At 42.0% G+C, this 5482-nt stretch overlaps 1 non-coding gene across 1 annotated transcript; it reads left to right on the top strand.

The window, feature by feature from the left end:
- Positions 1 to 4011: 4011 nt before the first annotated feature.
- On the top strand, positions 4012 to 4118 carry LOC127186119 (U6 spliceosomal RNA). Its single transcript, XR_007830349.1, has one exon. It is a non-coding gene; the product is annotated as a U6 spliceosomal RNA (small nuclear RNA).
- Positions 4119 to 5482: the final 1364 nt, after the last annotated feature.

Raw genomic sequence — 5482 nt, 5'->3', positions numbered from 1 at the left:
TAGGTGTGCGGTTGTTTTTCCTGCATGGATTTCTGTGCACCACATGCATGGAATGTCTGTGGAAGCCAGAAAATGATGTTGGAGGCTTTGAAGTTAGAGCTACAGACTGGGGACCAAATCTGGGCCCTGCAGAAGTATAGCCAGTGCTCCTCACCACTGAGCTATCTCTCCAGCCCTAATTTTTCCTTAAAGATTTACGAAGTATTGTCTTTCATTGGGGGGGGGGGGGTGCGCATGCGCACACCTGTATGCATGTATGTGCTCAACCAAAGAGGCCAAAGGTATCCAATCACCTGAGGCTGGAATTACAGACAATTGTAAGCTACCTGACATGAGTATTGGGAACTAAACTTAGGGATGTTCTTAAAACTGCTGTGCCATTTCTCCATTCCCCCAAACCCACTACTTTGTAAGCTAATTTTAAAATACAATTTAGAGCTGGCCATAGTGGCACACACCTGTAGTCCTAGCACTCAGGGAGGCAGAGGTAGGCAGATCTCTGTGAGTTCGAGGCCAGCCTGGTCTACAAAGCAAGTCCAGGACAGCCAGGGCTACACAGAGAAACCCTGTCATGAAAAACTAGACCAAACAAACAAAAATACAATTGAGATGTTGGGTGAGGTAGCACATACTTTTAATCACAACTCTTGAGAGGTAGAGGCAGGTAGATCTCTGTGAGTCTAAGGGCAGCCTGGTCTACATATCTGGTTCCAGGGCAGCCAGGACTACATAGAGAGCCCTTGCCTCAAAAAAAAAAAAAAAAAAAAAAAGTAAGGGACTAAAGAAATGGCTAAATGATTAAAAGTGTTTACCTATGTTGCAGAGGACCCAAGTTCAGTTCCCAAGAGTGGCCTAAGACAGCTCACACTTGCTTGTGACTCCAGCACCAGGGAATCTGATACTTCTTCTGCCTCCATGAGCACCCACACACAGGTAAATACATAAAAGCACATATACATATACACATAAAGAAATTTCTAATAAAAAATACATATAGGCCAGTGGCCACCCCAGCCTGGGATTCAGGTAGGCAATTTTCTGTCTTTTCCGTCCTCCATCGCTGTCTCTCTTGTCTCACCCCAGCCCTGTCAGGCCTTGGGGCTGGAAGCCTTCCACCTGAGATACTGCTCTGTCGCTGGTGTACACAGCAAAGCTTTGCTTCTGCAGGTTACACTCAAGGTCTGTTGCAGGGTCTTTGATCCCATTATGATCCCTGAGCTTGTGAACTGTAAAAACCTGTCTTTTGTTTGCTGTAGTTGAGCTCTGGCACACATCTTTAATCCAAGAGCTTTCTGTACACGGGATTTAATGAAGTTACCCCTAGGTTAACTTCCACCAGCCACACCAGGCTGAAAGCCACGTAGGCTATTTTTATTCTCCTTCCTGTCCTCCATCACCCTTGCTCCTGTCACACCCCCAGCCTTGTAGCAGTCTGCATGCAGGTGCCCCTCCTCCCCATATCCCTCCTTTCCTGGGGGACTCCATCAAGCCTTGGTGTGGTACCAGCTTTCCTCTCTTCCTGTAGGTCCTCTTATCACCCTCCTTCTAGCCTAACTCCATTACTCAGCATCAGTCCCCATACCTAGAAACACTTTCTATCCGGGAGCCCCAGTGGTGACAGCTGACAGGGACTCAGGTAGGTGCTTCAACACTCTCCGTCCTGCCCTCCATTATGACCTGACCATTCTCACTCTCAGTCCTACAACAGCCTGCTTACAGGTGGCTCTCTTTCCACCCCAACTCCATTTACTGGGGACTCCAACTCTTGGTCTAGACCCAGGCTCTCCCTAGCCTGTTCATCCTGTCTCTCCAGATTATTCTTTGCCTTACTGCAACCTACCTGCAAGAGGCCCTCTTCCCACTACATCTCCAGTTCCCTGGAGACCCCACCTCTTGTTATGGACAAGGTCCCCTTATCTCTTTCCTATGGCCTCTCTCACTTTTTTTCCTAGCCTACATCTATTGCTCTCTCCCACCCATCACTCTCTACTAGACAACCAACAGCCATCACACTTTCTTAAGACCCAGAGAGAGCAACAGAAACCAAGTAATAGAATACCCACCCAATAGAGACAATACCAGATATCAATACCTAGAATCACCTCAACCATCCCAATGCCAGATGCTTAGACATGAGCGCAAAAACAAACACATTAACAACCAAGGCAATAAGCCTGCACCAAAACACAGTAATCCTACTACAGTAGGCCCTGAGAAATGCAATATAGCTGAAACACAAGACAATGATTTCAAAATAGCAATTATAGTTATGTTCAGAGACCTTAAAGAGGACATGAATAAATCTGTTAATAAAATTTGTGAAAACACAAACAATGGAATGAGATAATGAAAATGGTTACGACATGAAGCTAGTAACAGAATCACTAAAGAAAACCTGAACTGAGATAAAACCGGAAATGAAAATTTTAAGAAGTCAAAAACCTGAAAGGTAAGCCTCACCAACAGAGAGAATCTTGGGCATTGAAGACAAGGTAGAAGAAATGGACAGTTCAGTCAAAGAAGATGTTAAATCTGAAAATACACAGGAACAAAACATCCAAGAAATCTGGAACACTATAAAAAGACCAAATCCTAGAATAACAGAAATAGAGGAAGGAGAAGAAACTCAGGTCAAAGGCACAGAAAATATTTCCAACAAAAATCACAGAAGAAAATTTCCTCTAACCTAAAAAAGAAGATGCCTATCAAGGTACAAGAACACCTAAGAGACTGGACCAGAAAAGAAAGTCACCCACTGCACATAATGAAATACTAAATGTACAGAACAAAGAAAGAATATTAAAAGCTGAAAGAGGGGGGCTGGAGAGATGGCTCAGTGGTTAAGAGTGGCGCCTGTTCTTCCAAAGGTCCTGAGTTTAATTCCCAGCAATCACATGGTGGCTCACAGCCATCTATAATGTGATCTGGTACCCTCTTCTGGCCTTCAGGTGTATATGCAGGTGGAACACTGTATATATAACAATAAATAAATCTTTTTTAAAAAGCTGAAAGAGGAAAAGCCCAACTAATATATAAAGGCATTTGAATAATACCTGACTTCTCAATGGAGAGTCTAATGTTCTACAGACTCTGAGAGACCACAGATGCCAACTCAGACTATATCCACAAAACTTTCTCATCTTTTTTTTTTCTAGATTTATTTATAATGTATACAATACTCTGCCTGCATTACACCTGCAGGCCAGAAGAGGGCACCAGATCACATTATAGATGGCTATGAGCCACCATGTGGTTGCTGGGAATTGAACTCAGGACCTCTGGAGGAGCAGCCAGTGAGTGCTCTTAACCTCTGAGCCATCTCTCCAGCTTCCTCCGTAAAACTTTCTATCACAACAGAGAAACAAAAACATTCCACAATAAAACAAAATTTAAACAATAACTACTAATTCAGCTCTACAGAAGGCACTAGAAGGAAAACTTCAAGAGGTTATCCACACCTAAGAAAACACATGGAATAAACAATCCCACTTTAGTAGATCAAAAGAAAGGGGGAAACCACACACAATGACAACAGAATAACAGGGATCAATAGACACTGCTCATTGATAACTCAATATTTGTGGCCTCAATTACCTAACTGACTGGATTAGAAAACAGGATCCATCTTTCTGCTGTATCCAAGAAACACACTTTATCATCAAAAATAGACATCAAGCCGGGCATGGTGGCGCACGCCTTTAATCCCAGCACTCGGGAGGCAGAGGCCAGCCTGGTCTACAAAGTGAGTCCAGGATGGCCAAGGCTACACAGAGAAACCCTGTCTCGAAAAAAAAAAAAAAAATAGACCTCAAAGGATGGAAAAAGATGTCCCAAGCAAATGGGCCTACGAAGCAAGCTGGTATAGCCATTTTAATATATGACAAATCAGACTTCAAACCAAAGCTAGTCAGAAGAGATAGGGATGGACACTACATACTCATAAAGGGGGAAAAGCTCCATTTATGCACCAAACACAAGTGTATCCAAGTTCATTAAAGAAACACTACTATTGTGCTCGCTTCGGCAGCACATATACTAAAATTGGAACGATACAGAGAAGATTAGCACGGCCCCTGCACAAGGATGACACGCAAATTCGTGAAGCGTTCCATATTTTTAATACAAGAACACATCAAAGCTATCATTCACCATGACCAGGTAGGCTTCATTCCAGGCATGCAGGGATGGTTTAATACATGGAAATCCATCAATGTAATCCACCATATAAACAAACTGAAAATAAAAAACCACATGATCATCTCTTTAGATGCAGAGAAAGCATTTGATAAAATTCAACACCACATTTTAAAGTTTTAGAGAGATCGGGGATACAAGGCACTTTCCTCAACATAATAAAGGCTATATACAGCAAGCCAATAGCCAAAATCAAAGTAAATGGTGAGATACTCAAGGAAATTCCTCTAAAATCGGGAACAAGGCAAGGCTGCCCACTCTCTCCATATCTCTTCAATATAGTACTCGAAGTTCTAGCCAGAGCAATAAGACAACAAAAGGAGATCAAGGGGATCCAAATGGGAAAGGAGGAAGTCAAATTATCCCTATTTGCAGATGATATGATAGTGTACATAAGTGACCTTCAAAATTCCACCAGAGAACTCCTACAGCTGATAAACACCTTCAGCAAATTGGCTGGATACAAAATTAACTCCAAAAAGTCTGTAGCCTTCCTATACACAAATGACAAGCTTGCAGAGGAAGAAATTAGGAAAACCACACCCTTCACATTAGCCACAAGCAATATAAAATATTTAGGAGTTACTCTAACCAAGGAAGTGAAGGACTTGTTTGAAAAAATTTCAAAACTCTGAAGAAAGAGATTGAAGAAGACATGAGAAGATGGAATGATCTTCCTTGCTCATGGATTGGGAGAATTAACATAGTAAAAATGGCCATCTTACCAAAAGCAATCTACAGATTCAATGCAATCCCTATCAAAATACCTACACAATTTTTTAAAGACATTGAACATTCAATTCTGAACTTCATATGAAAAACAAAAAACCCAGAATAGCTAAAACAATCTTGTACAATAAAAGATCCTCCAGAGGAATCTCCATACCTGATCTCAAGCTGTACTATAAAGCAACAGTAATTAAAACAGCATGATTCTGGCACAGCAATAGGCTGGTTGATCAGTGGAATCGAATCGAAGACCCAGAGATGAATCCACACACATTTGCTCACTTGATTTTTGACAAAGAAGCCAAATCCATTCAATGGAAAAAGAATAGCATCTTCAACAAATGGTGCTGGTCTAACTGGATGTCTATGTGTAAAAAAATGCAACTGGACCCATATTTGTCACCTTGCACAAAACTTAAATCCAAGTGGATCAAAGACCTCAACATAAAACCAAAGAAACTAAGTCAGATAGAAGAAAAAGTGGGGAAGAGCCTGGAACACATTGGCATGGGCGACAACTTCCTGAACAGAACACTAACAGCCCAGGCCTTGAGGTCAA

Source organism: Acomys russatus, chromosome X (genome assembly GCF_903995435.1).
Source record: "Acomys russatus chromosome X, mAcoRus1.1, whole genome shotgun sequence".
Lineage (NCBI taxonomy): Eukaryota > Metazoa > Chordata > Mammalia > Rodentia > Muridae > Acomys > Acomys russatus.
Note: the sequence above shows the minus strand (reverse complement) of the source record. Positions and strands in the feature narration are given on the sequence as shown.